Raw genomic sequence first — 19,685 nt, 5'->3', positions numbered from 1 at the left:
AAAAGTGAACATTATTTTTGGTTTACTTACTCAGTCTGAACCTTGTTTCTGGTGCTGATCAATAGTTCTGTCAAGACGTGAGGGGTATCTTCGACAAGCGTGTGTCATGGTCCATGTTCATCCTGGCTGGGCACTTTGTTCTCATTGACTTCATGGCTGACCTACACAGCCACAGCCCCTCCACCAGCTAGCTAGCCATCCAGGCGACCTGCACAGCAACACAGCCCCTCCACCCGTGCGGTGGGGCTTGGCTTCAGCTCCTTCGGCCCTGCATGGCAGAGCTCAGGCTTGGGCTTTCTGCCTTAGGTCCCAGCAAATCAAACGCCGGCCCAGCTTGGCAGACCCCCTGAAACTGGCTCATGGCCCCGCAAGGGGCTGTGGACCTGTTGAGAACCACTGCCCTAGAACACTGTCTGCACACACAGATGTGAAGACACAATCCCTGTACCAAACAGCTTAACTCTGAGACTTCAACCTGCAAAAATGCCAGGTGCTTAGTTGTCATGAGTTTAACTTTAAGCTTTACAAACAGTCCCATTGAATGGACTGGGGATTAAGAAGACAAGCAACATATGAAGGAAGGAGAGGGATACACCCCAAATATGTATAATTTTTATTTACATTTGGCCAGACTCATACAAGCTGAACAGTGACATCCAACTGCTTCTCAGTCTATGCACTATTAATTGACCGGTTACTGACTCCCCCCATTGGAAGCAGGACTTAAAGTGGGGGTAGCTTTCACACTGTTATGCAGACTATATAGGCCCCTGTTTTGATGTGTGCAGCGGCTTTATATGGTCTCAGGCCAATCTTCTTTCTTCCATTCATTATAAGAAAAGGGCACACTTTTGGGAGTGGCAGCAGTGTAATGACATTCTCTTACTTCCCTGAGGAGGGGAGACTAGACAGAGTGGTATCTGCATGGGCACTGGGCAGCAAACCACCCGGGTATCACTGCAGTGCGTATGTCCCTCTCCCCTCTGGGGGCCAAGTGCCAGGAGAGAGGAAGACAGGAAGCGGCAGAGGAGTTCCCCCAGAGAGAGAGGCGCCAGGCTGAGCCCTCTCTCCTCCTAATCTAGACAGGGGCTGAGAGGAAAGCCCGCGCTGCCCAACCCCTCTCATCGCTGAGCCGTGGGGGAAGCCGAGCCCGAGCTGCGGGCCCCGCCCGTCAGGCTGTTCCGCGCCAGGTGCTGCGGCCGTTCCGCCGGGTGTGTCTGAGCGGAGCGGCGCGCCGCAGGGGGGAGGGGCGCGGCGCCCAAGTTTGAGCGCGCGGTTGCTGAGGGGGCTGGTGCGCGCGGCGCCGGGCAGGCGTTGGTGCCCGTCACACCCCCCCCCCCCTCCCAACCGGCCAGGGACCTCGGCGGGGCGCGTGCTGGGGGAGCCCAGGGTGCCGCGCGCGCGCCCGCCCGGGGCTGGGGAGCGGGCACTGGGGAAGCGAAGGCTGCCGGCATGGCGCTGGCGAGCGGGCGGCGGCGCCAGCAGCACGGTGCCGGGCGGGGCGTCGCTGCTGGGCGGGTGCAGACACCTGAGCGGCTGCGCTGCCTCCTCCTCCCCACCTCCCCCCACTCGGGTTTCGGCTTTCTCCCCCGCCCGGAAACTCGCCGGCCGAGCCGCGCTCGCCGCCGCCGCAACAGGCCGGGCCGGGACCGGGCGCCGCCAGGTGAGTCCCAGCCGGGCAGCGACTGCGCCCCCGGGGGGGGCTGGTTGGAAGGAGGGTCCCAGGGGCTCCCCGTCTGGTGCCCGGCCCCGGGCAGGGAGGTGGCCCCCATGGGGGAGCTGGTTGTAGGGGCGGGGGAGGAGAGGCACAGGGCAGCTCCAGTTCTGTACCGGGCTGCTAAAGGCGACTGGGCTGGGTAAAATATTTTACAGATTTCCCCCACCGGCGGTAATTGACACACATCGTTGTAGTGTTTTTAAAATAGTCCCTTGCGAGTGTATGGGGCTGCATAAATAAAGCCTCATCGCAATTGACAGGCTCGGCTTCGCTCACTGTTCTGATGACAAGGACAGTCCCACTCCGGCAGTCCCCTGTCACTCTCGGGTCTCCTTTATATACTTTTTAAAATTGTTTTTATTACTCTTCATCGTGTACCTTTGTAAACCTTGCAGAGGAATGGCCGTGTGGGATTTAATTCATATTGTAATAGCAAATAATAATTGAAAATATTTGTAGTTGCTAGTAGCTTTGGCAATACCCTCACGTTGTTTCTAGTATAAATGGTTCCCGTTTTTATTGTAATTTTTCTAATTACAACTTTTAATTCTACATTTTTGTTCTTCTATAATGCAAGTTTATTCTTTAGGATTATATGATATAAAGGCTGACCGAGTTTCTGGGTTGGTGTCAAATTTTCCTTCAGTTTCCTTTGATCTGCCAATGGGATTGCCTTTGTCAATTTATTTTGCTTCTCTAGGCAGCATTCTAGTGCTTTTTCACATGTCATCACTTGTGTGTATAACTTCATTCCCAAGTATTCACTAAAGGCCAGGTTGAAAGCACCTAGATGCTTTTGAAAATCCCACTGGTCACCTAAATACCTTTAAAAAATCTGGCCTAAGGGTACTATGCTATCTTCTATGAAATCTTTTGCAAAGGCAAATTTCTACTATAATTTTTACTAAACATAGATATGCAACCAAGATTGACAACCACAAGAATTAAAAAATGTGTTATGCATTCTAAAGTTATGAAATTAAATAAATATATTTTAGGTTCTTCTTGCCTTTTTGTTTAGGTTCTTCTGAGCCTTTAGGGTGCACTAGCTACATGCATATACTGTTACCTTTCCCAAAGAATCCTTCCACGTAATACATTCCTATAATATTCAATACCATTTTGGACATGATTTCCCTCCACACCCCCCCCCACACTTTAATTGAAAATATATTACAGATCCTTATTTTTGTGTAAGTAATCCTCCACCCTGCAAACACTGAAACACATACTTTACTCTTCTATTACTTCACTTGTTGCATGCATCTTTTCTTCTACTGAATTGTTTATATTTCTAATTGCGTTTTAATTTTATATCCTCTTATATGCGATATTGTGTCATTTCAGTGATCTTCATTTTGACAAGTTTACTGTTTTGTGCTGCCAAAATCAAAGAGGTTTTTTTAAATGAATTATTCTGTCACTCCTTTGCATTATTTGGGAGGGGAGCACAGCGCTTATCTCACCTAGTTTGCCTTTTAGTGAAAGTACAGTGCCGTGTCTCCTGTGTTCTTACAGTGGGAAAGCTAATGCATGTTAGTTATTCTGTGGTAAAAACACATTTTCTTAGCATTGAGGAGACAGACTATAATACTGACTCAGATGTTAAATGAAGATGTTGTTCATAGTTTGACAACTCTGATAGCGATTATGGGAGTAACACTGCTCTTTGCCATTGGAGGTAATTGCCCCTGAATATCCGCAATTTGTGTGGGTGGCATGGAAGATTAGTTAAAGCATTTTAAACTAAAAAAATTAAGAGCCCCCCCCCCAATTTCCCTTATTCCCTTCTTTTTACTTACTAAGGAAGAATCTACATGGACACACTAAAGGTGTGAAGTTAATGCACATAATTATAGCACATTAAACCTCTGTGGGGACGCTCTTTACTTCCAAACAAGTGTCCTTAGTTTTGACAATGGCAGTCAGAGCAATCATGGAAGATGTCAGGAGTCCTTCCCCAAAACATTATTAATCATCAGGTCTTCGACCTGGCTTGAATGTTTCAAAAGTTTTGTATAGTTCAGGTGCAACTCACATTTCATTTTTTAAGTCCAAAGTGCTCCATTGCTTCCCTCCTTTTCATCTTAACTTTCCTGAGGGTTGCCCTGTGTTGAAAAGCCTTTATAATGTTTCATGGATATTTAAATTTTATAAGACCAAAATTGATATGTGGTTTAAGATTCAAATTTAAGGTGATCTTACTCCTTCTCTCTGCCCTGTGCTGGTCAGGACATCTTTTGTGATGAGGAGATTGAAGGCCTGACAGTGGCATGGTAGATCCTGCTGTGCCCATACAGAGTGTTGATCACTTACAGTTAGGCTCCCTCTATAAGCAATGACTATGAAATGGTGGCACTCTTGTCCCATTAGAGTTAACCAGTTGGCCCACATTTTTCATCTTTTAAATTGTAAAGAGTCCTTTTTATCTCATCCTCTACCCAGCTCGCTTACCAAACGTGATGTAAACCTTCTCTTACTGTGTGCTCTCAGGAAAATTTAACGTACAAACCCAGCATTGTCTCTTACGCCTTTCTTACATTATGATGGTAATATTAATGAGTCCATGACTGTCATGTTCACAAAGGAGTGAGGACTCGGTCTGATAGGCTACAGGAAAAATATGTTCAGCTCACTTAAAACATTGTGATGTTGTGTCTCAGCACAGATGCAGAGTGCTGGGCTGATCACCTGGCCCAGAAATAGGGTGTGGCAGTTTCTAGACATGTTCTGCATTTGTTTCTGCAGCTATATAGGATATTTTCATTGTAGGCAACCCACCTGGCAGGTCATTCCCTGTTTACTCATCTGATAGCTGAGCTAATCGGAGCTCAAGGGGGGGAATGTTATATCTCCTTAAAACAGCCACCTCACATCAGTGGCTGATCAGTGCCAGAGCATGCGTATGTCTGCTGTAAGGGATGGATATGCTGACAATATGGAGAAATGTCTTGGAAAGAAGGAGGCTGACATTCTTAGCAAGATCTGAACTAGCCAGGCATGTACACTCCATAGTATGGCCATGTTAGAGAGACTTAAGGCTAGATTCACAAAGATACTTAGGCATCTAAACTTCAGACTTAAGTGCCTCAGTTTTAGGCTCCACTATGATTCACAAAACTCCTGACGAACTCTGTAGGTGCCTAAATTCACACAGCACTTACATTTTCCAAGTTGAAGTTCCCATGCTGCCTTAGTTTCTGTCTCTCTGAGCATGTGCACTGCTGCCTTACTCTAGGCTTATCTCCTGCATACACTCCAGACCCATTCACAAACCAGGGGAGATAAGACAGGTGGGTGAATGCATATGTGTAGTGCCTGATCTAGTAGGCATGCTCTAGTAAGCTTGCCTACTGGATAAGGTCCCATTCAAAATCTGGCTGGAGGAGGAGGTGGGTGCGCTATCCTCACCCACCATATAACTTTTAGTGCAGTGGTTAGAGCACTGGCTTGGGATGCGGACGACTGGGGTTCAATTTCCCCCTCAGGCAGAAAGGGAGAGAGGATTTGAAGAAGGGGAGTCCCACATCACAGGTGAGTGTGCTTAACACTGAGCTAAAAGTTATAAGGAAGGCAGTGACATCACCACCACCTGCTGCTGCTGTTTTGTGTGGAGTTAGGTACCTGTCTAGTTCTTTCTCAAAGAAACAACTTAGTTTAGGTGCCTAAACTGCCTGACTCCAGTAGAAGGATTCCCGGTTGTGAAGTGCTAGCAGAGAGAGGTGCATCCTTGCAGTCTCAATTTAGGCTCTGAACTCGGAGCAGGGTGGGGTTTAGGACACATCCCTCATGGGCATCTCACATTGGTTAGGTTTGGCAGTTCCCTGCTTAGTGAGCTGGCTTTGTGGCTTATAGTCTCAGGCACCTATCTCCCCATTTGTTATATAGGGAGCCTAGGAATCTAACTGAGATGGAGCACACTGTTGTTCGTGATTTTCTTTTTTTTTCTAGGCACCTAAAAGTTGGGCATTGCAATACTCGGCATCACAATGCCTAGTTCCTTCTGAATCCAGCCTTTACGCCTTTTCCTCACTGCTAACAAAGGTGTTTTTGTTTTTTTTGTTTTTTTAAAATCTGAGTAGATAAGATGTATGAACTGTCCTGAGGTTTTAAAAGGGGGGGGGGGGGGTTGGGAAGAAAAAGAAAGACAAGGCACTTCAGTTTCCTCACTGATAAAAAGGCCTGAGAAAATATCTCTGAAATAAGATCATAGGGCAATGCGTGTACGTGGCAAAGTACAGAAGTTCACATTTTGCTTTGAAAACTTGTTTTTAATATGTGTAACTGTGACAATGGGGTGGGGAGACTGTAATACGGAACAAGGTGGATTTTCTGCTTAATACCTTGTATATAAAAGGTATTCATATGTATTCAAAACTGTTCACAATGATGTCTGATATTTTCAGTGTTTTGTATGCATTAAATGTTTGTTTCATATAGAAACCATATGACCTAAACTACAATGGAAAGAGACTAGTAAAGAAATAACACCTTCATTCAGGGTTTTACCTACAATAACACTGAATTTTAACTCCGTAGAGTGCTTTTCTAAATCACAAAAATATCTTCATGTGTCCAAGTTTAAAATAGAGATTTCACAATGATAGTAAAATGTGATGGGAGTGCCCCCATATGTCAAAGTTTGCTACCCCTGGACCAGAGGCTGGAGAAAGGCAAAACAGCAAATGTTAACAGGGCAGCAAAACAGAATACCTAGGTGTCAGTAACTACTACCAGCTGCAGATTATGCCAGGAGCACCACACCTGCATTTGGGACCTGCAGGGGAGACAGCCACCAGTCAGCAAGTGTGTTCCTTAGGACTCAAGTGGGAGGGATGTTTAGGCAGCAATGCTGGGCACCTCACACAAGGGGCTAGGCTTCTCCGATGCGGAGAGCTCTGCTCAGCCTGTTTGATTGGTGACACCAAGGCTTCTGCAGGCAACTGGGATTTGTTAATTTTAGGGTTAGAACTTCTCTGACTTTCGAAAGCTACAACAAAAAACGAGTGCCCTTAAATACCAATTGAAAGGGCATCCTCTGGGTACGTACAGGTAGATTAGCCTCAAAATGTAGGTATTATGAACCCCACAATACAGCTCTACAACTGATCTTACTAGAGGTGAGTAAGTGACATTTAAAAGTCAATGAGAAGTTTTGGGGGTTATTCGTGACTATATGGTCCCAGGGAACATTGCAGTATTGGGCGGGTGTTAGCTGTGAGAGAGAATAAGAAAGCCTGTAGAAATGAACTGTAAACAAAAAGGAAACTGATCAATCTACTGAACAGTCCAACCTAGGTGAAATACAAAGAGTAAGTCTTCCTTTTCATTAGGTGTTGTTATTAACAGAAATAATGCATTGTGGTTTATAGGTGTCAGGATACCTAGGTTCTATTTTTTGACTGTTATTTTCTCATTATGTGACTTCGGGCAAGCTTCTCATCCTTTCTGTACCTTAATTCCCCCCTCTATAAAACAGGAGTAATGTGTTCATCCACCTTTTTAAAGTGCTTTGAGATCTATGGACATAAAGCACTAATAATTTCAGAATTACCCTTTTTTTTTTCCTTAAAGAATTGAGTTTTAACTTGACAGTAATCTCAAAGTGCAATTTAACTGGAATAGTGTTCTTTATGCAGAACACTTGAGAGTTGAATAATACAGTGATAGGTGAATAATAGAGGGAATAGAGAAATGTGATCTATTGACAAACAAGGAAAAATAAATGGTTTCAGATAATAGTTGGGGAAAAAATGGAGCTGATGAGAAAAGACACTTATTGCTGTAATAAGATACTGTTTCAGTTTTGCGTCATGCCTCGTAATCTGAAATAGTCAGTCTTGCTCATTTTGTGAGCTGCTGAAAGTAGGGATGGCCTAATTAGCTATCTGAGGGTCCAAAAGTTTGTTTTTATTGAGCGTTGCATATGGACCACAGCTTCCAGGGATGAGGCATAAAATCAAGACACGTCCATTTTAGCTGAACTTTTTTCTAGTTTTCGATTATGATTGAGAGGAAAAGTAGATAAAGTAAAATCCTTCTTTTAGAGCACGATAAACCTGAATTGTTCTTTGCAATACGGGTGAAGGTGAAGTCCCTGCCTCAAAGAGCTAAATCATCCAGAGCCACATTTCTACAAAGACAACTGCATGGGCCTGTGCAGAGCCAATTGAAACTCAATACAATTAATAGAGAAATGCTCCTTTACCTCAAAGGGGGGTTAAATTCATTTATATAGGACATAATCCAATGCTATGGTTATAAGTGCAATAGAAGAGCCTATAAATAAAACAGAAGATGACAACATCATGGGCAGGATAGGACAAGGGAGAGGACAACACGATTATGTGGCGAATTGGGAGGTGTCAGAGTTAAGAAGACTTTTTTCAACTATTTATATCAAGGGTGTCTTTCTGGAAAAGTTAGCATAAGATGTCTAGAAGGAACATTTGAGGGCTGCTGTTTAGCTGGAATAATCCAGCCTTACTTTGTTTGATCTGGCTGTGCAATTCTTTTTGGTCTTTATTTTTCTCTCTTTAAAATGGCAGTGAAGTATTTGACTTTGCTTATTTTGCAGTGGGACAAACAAAGTAGAAATGTAAAGTGAGATCTTCAACCTCTTTCTGGTCCCTTTATGCCAGGTGAAAGGGTCAGAGCTGCATAAAGCCCTATATCCAACTGTGGAAGACCACGAAAAGTCTGTCCTGGCTTCTGAAGATTCCTTTGACAGCACTAGTGTAGTGGGTGTCCTGGGACAGGGCTACACATGCAGTGCTGTGGAGATTCTAGGTAGCATAGGGAGACTGCCATAAGTTTGACAACACCCCAGGTTTGTCTAAGTTACACTGGTGACATCAGCTGTCCCCAGAGAAGCCATAGTTGGAAGGGCACAATGTAGCTTAAATTTATCATAGACACCCTCTGCCCCCTGGACTCCTAATTATGTGCTATACCTTTAAAGGTACATCTGCTCTTTGAGTTGGAGGTGTGACTTCCAGCTTAAGTAGACATTTCTGTGCTAGCTCCAATTGAGCTAGTGCCTTAAAAATAGCACGTAGTTGTGACAGTGTGAGCAGCTAGACACTATGAGCACAATCCCATCCACGCATCCATGGTGACCCACTATTTTTAGCACACTAGCTTGATCAGAATAGCACGGGTATGTCTTCTTGAGTTGGAAATGACACCTCCAGCTCAAAGTGTAGACATACCCTAAGATGCAGCACCAGTAACCTAGTGGTAGAAAAAGAAGTGGGTAAACTAACCTAAATTCCATATTCCCCAAATGAGAAGAGGGTAAACTCAGTTTAGCCGTGTGTACCCTTGACTACACTGTTGCACAGAACCTCACTCTTAATGATTTGAAGCCCAGAGCTCATGAGTGGTCCTGTAACAGTAAGAAAAAAACCAAAAACAAAATCCCACACTGAGTCTCCATTTCATTACACAGGCTTTCCAAAGAAAAGGGAATTACTATCTCATGAAACTGGTATAATGGAGTGGAGAATCAGGTCCAAAGTATCCAATGCTGAGGGAGGAAAAATCGTTAAGGAAAGTGGATTTTTGTTTCAGGTTTCCATTAACCTGTGCAGAGAGGTTATTGGGAGAGGTTGGTGTGTGTGGAGAGAACGTTTTAAAGCCTGGGAAATAGGTATTGTAATGGGGGTGGGGGGGAGAAGAAACAGCTGGATAATGTCTCAAGCAATACCATGAATGAATCTGTTAACCAAACAGGCCTCTCTCTAGCTTCAGATTTCTAAAGTGTGTGCTGCAAGCACAGCTGATAAAACCTTCTGTGTAATATTACATTTAAAATGGGAAACCCAATAACTTTAAAATTAAAAATTTTGATTAGTGTGTAATAATTTTGGAAATATTTAAAATTTCCTTCTCCACTTACTGAAGTAGCTGTTGGTTTTGTGGCACTGAAAGTTGTTTTACAGATGATGTATAGTTCTATAATCTTGCTAAAAATAGTTAATTGGGCAAGTTTACAAATTGGAGATTGTACTGTCCTCATTTAATTATTCTAATAGGAGACAAAAACCATTTGACATTTGTTACTCACTGTGTGCTTCCTGCTATCTTCATCAGATTTTCACGCAACGCTCTCATACACAAGTTCTTTGTTTCAGTAAGAAATCCTTGTCTAAATTGCTCCACCAATTTTACTTAAAGCTGCAGAAAATTAAACCACATCATTTTATCCTGATTTGTATGTCTTTCCAAAGTGTTTGCAGCTGTTGTCTTACTCACAGGTGTCAGTGCGTTTTATCTGATTATTGCTGTCCCCTCCACTGCCCCCCCGCTTGTTTGCCTGTTTTTGGTCAGATTATTATAGTGATAACACTCCTGTAATTAAGCATAACACTTGACAGTCCCTTATCACCTTACTTTCTAGGGTTTGTAATTCAGACACAAATTTTTGCTCTGGACTGAAACTTGGCACATGAGGTCTCATCACAGGAGTGAGTGGATTCACAAAATATGAAAACACATGGCAAGCTTTCCCCCCCGCCTCAGATTGTAAGCATTCAAATAGTCCAAAAGAAGGCTACAAGAATGACCAGAGTATTAAAAGGCATGAGATAACTGGCAGTGTAGAGTTTAGAAGAAGTGATAGAGGGGATGTAAGTGATCATCAATTCCTGAAAAGTAAGTATTACTAAGGTGGTCAGGGGAAGGATCTGGAGGTAATATTTAGAAACTAAAGGGGGAAACTAGTAAACTGAGGTTACAAAAAAAAGAAATCCAGAGATAAATCAAGACTTCAGTTCTATGTCCCGGATTTTGCAACAGGCTTTGTATGGGTGGATCTCTACACCTGCACAGAATCTCTCTGAGTTCAAAGGGTCTCCATATGAATTTGAGGAACTGCTCATGTGGAGAAAGTTGCAGTATCAGGAACTATGTGGGAAGGGGAAGTGCTAGACTAGATGATCCAGGAGGTCCCTTCTAGTTTTTTAATTTATGAATAAAATACTGCATGTCCAATTATGAAGATTTATTTTTTCTGACAGCTATAGCAGACTTATTCTATAAATATCTTTCAGTGGCAGTTAATCCTTTCTATGGACTATTGGTTTTTTTTGTTCGTTTTTTTTTAAGAAAAAACTTAATGACCAGATTCTTTGCATTTTTGCAGCTCGATTTCATTTGCTAGGCCTTAATTCTGCATCTATTAGAACTACAGTGAATCATGACCAGGAACTATATCCGTTCAGATTGTAATAGTTGAAGGGAGAATTCAGGGATTTATGTGCTGACATTGTTCTCTGTAAGGAATAGACAGGGACAGTCCCTGCCCTGCGAGCCTTAGTCTGATGAAGTATCCTGTTTGAATCCAGCCGCTTTTTTAGCAACCAAAAGTTCTTACCATCGGGTGGGGTGTTCTGTAGTCTGTATGAAATAAATAAATGCAATGCATGAGCGTCCTTGTGACTAAAAACCGTACAGTTGTTGTTGCCAGCTGGCCACCTTGTTGGCAGTCTTGGAGAAAGGGCAAGAAATTAATAGGCCTAGAGAAAACATCCTCCCTCTCTTGTGTATTCTATCAAGGCAAACTTGAGGAGTATTGGCAGGTGACAGTCTGGGGAAGCGTGTGCTGTCGCTGCCCTGTTTTTGTGGATAAAAAGAGGACTTCAGTCTCTTGTGTCATCACTCCAGCAACTTTAACCAGAAAGGAGAAGAAACTAAAGAGAAATATCTACATACTCAGTGTAACTATGTACATGCACGCACACAGCATAGGGTAACAATGGTTCTACAGAAGCTATTGATATTTCTGATGTTGGCTCAGACTGACCTTATCTTAGTAAATTCAAAAAAGTGCACAGCTGGAAAAAAAACAGAGGAAAAGGAAACAAGTTTTGTTGTTTTTGCTAGTCTCTAAATTCAGTAAGAAACAGCCAAGAAAATTCTTACATGAAAGGACAAAATCCTGCCCTAAATTACATCCACATAACCATATTGAAGCTGGTGGAATTGCATAGGTGTAACTGAGAACAGAATACAATCCTAAATATTTTTTTAAAAAAGTCAGAAAACTCTTCTGCCTGTAAACATGCAGAAGGTGGCAGATTGGATAATTCAATGGTCTTTTCTGCTTCTACTGTCTAGAATTCTGAAGTTTTAAATAATGATGAGCTGCTTTTCACTTTTCTCCCCCATATTCAATTAAGATATGGGGGGGGAAGAGTCCAGAAAACAATTGTTTTTAAGAATAGCTTTAATTAAGAATAGCTTTAATTAGACAGTTTGTAGTTTACATATGGAAAAAAGATAGGCTCAAACTTTGTTCCAGCATTGGCCTCTACCTCCAGAAACTCTAACCTGGGCAGATCACCTCACTGTTGATTGTTGGTGTCCATGGGTGGCGTGGATCTGCCATAGTGGCACAGCCAACAACTGCTGTTGTCGCCTGGCACAGCTTAGAGCAGCCTGGAGGATCAGTCCAGTGTAGTGTGGGCCCAGAATTGGGGAATCTCAGAAGGGCAGTTTGAAACCTGTCTCCTAGATATGCTCTTGGGTTGCCTCTGATAAACCTGAATTCAGCACAGTGAGACAGATTGAGTCCCTAATGTCCCAAGAAGGTACATTGGGCTATCTTCATCAGATTTTCATGCAACGCCAATATAACAGAGCAAAATTTGTCTTACTGAGGAACTTTCATTCACAGTTCAGCTTCCCTCACTGCTTCATTTTGCCGTTAAAAAGTCAAAATCCAGCAACTGACATCTTTATCCATGGCTATGAAATTGACTGGGATGAAACACATTCCACCACACTGGGTAAAATTCTGCTTTCATGTACATCTCTGATGTAAGAGAAGGCAGAATCTATCCTTGCTACTTCATTGCCAGATCACTTGTGGTGGAAAAATTTGATTCCTTATGCAAATGTCCTGTAGAAAATAATCTTCCTATGGGTATTTCAGCTATCCTACAGAAAATAGAGAATTCTAGCGCAGGAATATAATTCTGAGGTATGACTGTAAAAAGCTCTAAAATTAATTTATATTAAGATATTGGTTTAATCTACATTAAAGTCTAGAGGACTTCCCCATAAGAAATAAGGGGTCAGTATAGAACTGCCATATAATCTGCAAAAGCAGCAATTGCAAATCTTGGGATATTGATAAGTGGATTGATGTTTAGATGGAGTAATTTTAAAACAACATTCTGTAAAGTCCCCTTTTAAACTAGGATGGGAACTGTCATCTCAAACACTATTCCCCACCCCATATTACTTTCACTGGTATATGACAATGGGTAGATGTCTTTAATACTGAATTTTATAAAAGTTTCCCAGTTTCAAATACAGTCGTATAATGTGAGGAATGCTGCTCACCATAAAATCTTCAGGAATTATTGTGGTGGGTGGAAAGTAGTGCTGCTTTCTTCTTACATGTATTATATGGACAACATCCAGATCTGGTATGAGCATTCACATGTGCTCATTAAAGCTACTGCAGTAGCTGGCAGGGTTTTACTGGAACAAAGGCATATGCCAAAGACGTGCCTCTGCACATTACATATTTAAGATCCTGTAAACCATAATGCTGACTTAGTATAATCTTCCCTTCTTTAAAATAAATGGAATTTACAGAGACACAGGAGGATGTGTATTAGGAATTCCTATTGTCTATGTAGTTGATAGACACATGGTCTTCATCTCTTCTTCTCAAAAGCATATCAAAACCTTGGAAAGAAGCTCTCTACTAGCTACCTGGATGAAGCCTGAGTCTTAACTTCAGGTCTCCTAGTCGTTTTGGTTTGGACGTTGTGTTTTAATTGCAGGAGAAGTTCAGATTGTTAATTAAGTTTAGACACTTTTGATCCTTAAATTGCCCCATTGGATGCCTTTTCCCTTCCCCTCAACAAAACTACTTGCTTAGACAAACATCAGTTTAAGGATAGAGTAACAACCGTATAAACTTATTTTTTTCGACAGACATATCTGCTAAGTTCAAAGTGTGTATCAAAGAGAGAAGTGAGGGGAGATGGGTGTAGCAGAAAAAGCCTTAACAAAAATGTATAATAAATAAGGTATGTGGCAGTCTGGAGGGAAAATGATAAAGCAACTTGCTAGCTGCCTTTCCTGCTACACCTACCACTACTTCTGGTTTCCTGGCATTAATTTTACACATTTTGAATTAAAATAATCATGAATTAAAACTACTTTACCACCTAAAATTTGTCTTCTGAACAATTTACATACCATTGAATCCCTGTTGCATTTGGCCCTCAAGAGACCCATTGTTTAGGTCTTTGCGATAATTGTATTTAGACACTTCTGTAAATATGTATGGTACCTTTTTAATAAAAAAGGTGGTGAGAGGGAACCGTTTTGGAATTATTACCCAGACAATGTTCATTTAATGACAGGGCTAGATTCTTTTTGTGTTACATGGATGTGAATTAGGAATAATTATTGAAAAATCAAATCAAATTACACTGTTGTAAGTAAGAAAAGACTCAAGCATAGATTCCCTTTGCTTTAAAATGTTAGAATTGCCAGATCAATGATCTTGCAGTATCATGAACTAGTCCAAGAAGTGAATATTCATAAAAGTGCAGTAATGAAAGTTTCCAAATTCTGTACCTCTTATTTGCCTGTCTTGTCTGATTTGTTTTACTTTCCCAGGAAGCTTAAGGTACTAATTATTTCCCAGTAGATGCCATTCAACAAGTCAGCTACATCTTCCTTTGTAAAGGTGTCATTTCACAGGCAATAGCTTTAAAACATTTTATGGTCTTGTAACAAATGCAACTAATATGCTGTAACATTAAAAAACTTGTATCATACTGGGGACCTGAAGCAGTACTGCTCATTCTGAAGAGAATTTCCATGGGATAGTTTTAAAATGAGAAGAGGAGATGGTGTATAATAGAAATGCTGACAGATCCTCAGTATGAACAATACTGTACTGTCTGGATATTTGAAAGAGCCTGAGCTGGATTCTGATCTTTTACCTGGGTGTAAATTGCAAGTAGCACAACTGAAGTCAATGGAATTACTTTGACTGCAGTAAAACATCTAGGTCTAGTCCTCTGTTCTTGTGCTCTGGGAATACCTTAAGTACTCTACACTGAAATTTATTTTCCACTGATTGCATCCGAAGAAGTGAGCTGTAGCTCACGAAAGCTTATGCTCAAATTTGTTAGTCTCTAAGGTCAGTGGTGAGCTGGAGCTGGTTTGGTAGAACCGGTTGTTAAATTTAGAAGCCCTTTTAGAACCGGTTGTTCCGTGAGGGACAACCGGTTCTAAAAGGGCTTCTAAATTTAACCGACCAAAAGTGGTGCCTTAGGCGCCGACTCCATGGGTGCTCCAGCCCTGGACACCCAAGGGGAAAACTTGGTGGGTACAGAGCACCCACTGGCAGCTCCCTATCCCACCCCTAGCCCCAGCTCGCCTCCACCTCCTCCCCTGAACGCACCGCCCCGCTCTGCTTCTCCGCGCCCCCTCCCCCCCCCAGGCTTCCCGCGAATCAGCTGTTTGCACGGGAACCGGGGTGGGCTGAGAAGCAGGCAGCGGCTTCCTGCTCAGGCCCAGGGATGCGGAGGTGAGCTGGGGCGGGGGGGCACGAGGAGGGCCACCCGTGCCTCAGCCGGGGGGGGAGGGGGCAGGGAAACCGCTCCCCGCCCCAGCTCACCTCCACCACCCTCGGCCTGAGTGTGAAGCCGCCACTTGTTTCTCAGCCCTCCCAGGCTTCCCGCCTAACAGCTGGTTCCCAGGAAGCCGGGGGAGGGGGCAGAGAAGCAGAGTGGGGCAGCGCGTTCAGAGGAGGAGGCAGAGCAGAGGTGAGGTGATCTGGGGCTGGGTGCGGGGTGGGGAGCTGCCGGTGGGTGGAGCACCCAGGGAGTCGGCTGCTCCCCCAATTCCCCCCTAGCTATGCTCCTCCGCCCCTAGGAGCCAGAGGGACCTGCCGGATGCTTCCTGGGAGTTGCCCCAGGTAAGCACCTCCGGGACTCCCCACCTCACCCCCTGGCAGGTGCCTCTGGCTCTTAGGGGTGGGGTGGGCACCGACTATGGTGGCCCAGGAGACCCTCCTGCCTGGTTCTGGGGGCAGTCAAGGAATGCGGGGGGGGAAGGGGGGGTTGGATGGGGCAGGAGTCCCGGGGGGCGGGCAGCGACCCCCTTGTGGGGTGAGGAGGGAACTCATTGTTAAGATTTTGGCAGCTCATCTCTGTCTAAGGTGCCACAAGTCTTCCTTTTCTTTTTGCGGATACAGACTAACACGGCTGCTACTCTGAAAACTGAAATTTGTGGCATTCATATAATTCTGGCTTGTAAGGCACTTGTAGATAAATGGGTAAGTCAGCATTTTCTCAATACTGAAGTGTTCTGATTCTTCCCTCCCTGTTCACTGTAAATCAGGAGTCTTTTAATTGAAGTTAGTCACCTGGTATAAGACCAGTGTAAGGGGAGGGGGGAATTGGGCCTACTGCTGTTTCGTTTCATTAGTAGAACATTTCACACCAGTTTGCAAAATTCATATAAATAAAAAAAGCAGGAAAGAAACTTAGTCCCCTACTTTAAGCACACACTTAAGTGCTTTACTGAATAGGGATGAATTTAAACACATATTTGGGTGCTTTGCTGAATTGGGGCCCTTGTTTAGACTAAGGGCTAGTTTACACTGGCAATGCTAAAGCGCAGCCATGGCAGCGCTTTTATGTGGCTTGTGTGGTTGCGGCACAGTGCTGGGAGAGAGCTCTCCCAGCGCTCTTAAAAACAAAAAAACACCTCCATGAGGGGCGTTGCTTGCAGCGCTGAAACTTGCTGCGCTCCGGGGGGTGTTTTTTCATACCCCTGAGCAAGAAAGTTGTAGCGCTGTAAATTGCCAGTGTAGACAAACCCTAAGGCTGTCATACTCCCGGCTTCCTACTTTGTTAAGCCTTGTTCCAGAAACCTTTTTTCTGCCTACATTTGCCAGTCAAACCATGCTAGCACATATCCAATAAGAATAATGTTAATAGACACTCATTTTGAAGTCTGCTCTTAAACATGAGACAATAGTCATTTTTGGTATTACACTTGCCCCTGATGTCCCCTGCCTTTTTATGGTTTTACAATCATTTTCTTATTATTCTGGTAATTAGTTTCTCTATTTGTTCCTGTAAGAAATATCCACACAAAATTCTGTGAAATGAACTAACTGAAAAGAGAAAATTATTTTTCCCCAAATCCCCTTTCATTTATTGTATTCTTAGTGGTTAAACAGTGGGTAAAAATGGTTGGGATAGAAGAAAGATTTTTAAATTGGTGGTATCTCTTTAAGCTTAGTGTGCTAAAGGAGTGCTAACTTGGCTTTCCCTGGTCAGTACACCTATAAGTAGGCAGAGCATCACAATAACTTACTAGAGACTGGATTAAAAATGCTCTCAGAGATGGCTTATTATAAAACTCCCAGAGTTAATCATTAAAAGGATCACCTTCTCTTTAACTGTACAAAAGACATGCTGCTTGTAGCTGCTTTTCTTTGGTGCTTTTACCTCTGGTGGTTTAATCTTCGGCAATATCAGTAAGCAAAGAACAGTAAGGAACAGCAATAGAACACCAGAATGAATGGTGTCCCCTTTGAGAACTATTCCTGCATTTTATCCTGTATATTTAAAGTTGACCTACCTTAAGTGTTGTGGGGTTGTTTTTTGTTTGGTTGTTTGTTTTTTTAAACCCAACCTTTTTTTTAAAGTAGTCTGTGCTTAGCAATAACAGCAACAATTATCTCTGCGCCATGGCTGGACAGCAACTGAGCTAGGGTTGTGAAATGTATTAGCAACATTAAATGCTCAAAATATGAGCATTCCTGTATTTCACATGAACTTGGTCCCTTTTCTGGATGTCAAACTTTCACTCAAGATGGAGGCCAAATTTAGCTTAAAAAACCAAAACTCTTCATTGTGAAAATGAGCAAAATTCTGCATGGTTTTTCCAGCTAATTCACCGTTTTATGAAAATGCAGAATTTTGCAATTGTGTGAAAACTGGTCACACAAAGTTGCAGAAAGTTTCACAGTTATTTTCCCATTCTTTCATACTGTCCTAGATATATTTGGATTTATGTTGCACTGGCTACTCACTTTGTTGTCTTTGCTCTGAGCAGTCAGGAGGGTACTGATGCTTACAAGAACTTTATATTTGCATCTATGATCTCAGCCAACCCAGCATGCTCTGGGTTTGTGTTTTGTCCATCCAAGGAATTTAGATTAATTGTTGCTGCTCTTATTTGTTTGTAATCCAGTAATGGGAATGTTGCATTTCCAGTCTCCCGGGGGAATGTGTTCATAAACTTAATAAGTAGAATAATATTAATGCAATAAACTATTGCAGTTTACCTAATCTAGGCATGCACTGTGTTTAGTTAAAAATCCATTTTGAGATTTTTAACTTGGGGCTTTCCATGTGATCAATATAGCAGGTAAGCACTTTCCTTTAAGTGCACAATATAAAACTTTTAAATTACCAAAATATTTTCTGTAGTAATATGAACTAGTCATACGACAAATGAACTTTTTCTTTGGAACAGAAACAGTTTGAAGTGCAATATGGTGCAAATTTCTTCTAGTTGTCAGAACCTTTCATGAATAATCCTTGAAGTATCTGATTTCTGTCTTTATCACCATGATTTACAGAGACTAACTGTATGTTCCCTTATTTTGTAATATGTCAAGTTTGGTAGGTCTCGCTGACCAATCTTGTGTTCTTGAGAAAAAAATCACAGAAGTTTGTTTCTACAGAACTATGTCGGCTTTTAGTTCAGAATTACAGATGAACCAAAATGGCTTATCTCAATGCCTCAATTCCCCACTGTCCCACCAATACATAATTGTTTTATGCATAAAGTCTTGGACCCAGGTCTTGAGAGACCTGAGTTCAATTCTCTGCTCTGCCACAGACTTCCTGTATGGCATTGGGCAAGTCACTTGAGGTTCAGTTCCCCATCTGTAAAGTGGGAATAGTACTATTTCTCTACCTCGTTGGGGTGTTGTGCAGATAAATACATGAAAGATTGTCAGGTGTTTAGATATGAGAATTGCAGGGAAGGGACTGCATGTAAGTACCTTATATAGACCTGGATTGGATTTTGCACATCTGTGCTCCAAACAGTTTTTTATGATTGAGCTAAGTGCTGAAAACAGGAAGTAGAAATGTAAGAATGTCAAATGATAGCATTGCAAACAGTGATGCTTTAATATCTGGGTAGTTCAAGAACAACCACAATTCTTTTTCTCTAAAAGAAGTACTACAGTAATATAGAGAAGCTTAGTACAGGCAGAAGTATAAACTTGGGAAGGTTTTTTAGACAGCATTCCTTTTTAAAATATCCTGATTATGAGAGTATTGAATCAGTATTTGCAAGTTTAAGGGTATATCTGAATTTAATTTTAATTGGAATTCCATAGCCTGAAATAGTACTAAAAGGTTTAGTGTTTGTGTGTTTCTTGGCATACTACATAATTTAGTAGTGCTATTACTAATGCTGCAGATGAACACAGAGAGGGGATCTATATCTGACACAAGCAGTGCTGGAAGCTCCAACACTTGACACAATTAAAACAAGAATAGTCAATCCACTAACATAGTGCAGGGAATAGTTTTGCATTGGCAGACTAGACAACCTAATAGAGCAAGGAAGATTTCTAATTTCTATTATTCTGTGATTCAGTGTTAGTACAAAAAATAGGATATACAGTAGAACCTCAGAGTTATGAACTCCAGAGTTACGAACTGTCCAGTCAACCACACACCTCCTTTCAAACTGGAAGTACACAATCAGACAGCAGCAGAGACAAAAGACAAAAAAATGCACACAAATACAGTACAGTACTGTGTAAAATGTAAACTACTAAAAAAAAAAAAAAGGAAAGTTTTAAAGCTATATTAAGTCAATGTTCAATTGTAAACTTTTGAAAGAATAACCATAATGTTTTGTTCAGAGTTACAAACACCTTGGGAATGAAGGT

At 42.3% G+C, this 19,685-nt stretch overlaps 1 protein-coding gene across 5 annotated transcripts in view; it reads left to right on the top strand.

Annotated features, from left to right (window-relative positions):
* The first annotated feature begins 1,189 nt into the window (after window positions 1-1,189).
* LOC140917716 (ligand of Numb protein X 2) overlaps window positions 1,190-19,685 on the top strand; it is a 45,512-nt gene continuing 27,016 nt past the window's right edge. For 4 of the 5 annotated variants that reach the window (XM_073361079.2, XM_073361081.2, XM_073361083.2 and 1 more), the window contains exon 1: window positions 1,305-1,663. The gene's annotated coding sequence lies outside the window, so the exon portion shown is untranslated. Of the gene's footprint in view, window positions 1,212-1,304; window positions 1,664-19,685 lie in introns of those variants that run through there. The other variant, XM_073361082.2, reaches the window with a different exon arrangement.

This window comes from Lepidochelys kempii, chromosome 9, assembly GCF_965140285.1.
Source record: "Lepidochelys kempii isolate rLepKem1 chromosome 9, rLepKem1.hap1, whole genome shotgun sequence".
Taxonomy (NCBI): Eukaryota; Metazoa; Chordata; order Testudines; family Cheloniidae; genus Lepidochelys; species Lepidochelys kempii.
Note: the sequence above shows the minus strand (reverse complement) of the source record. Positions and strands in the feature narration are given on the sequence as shown.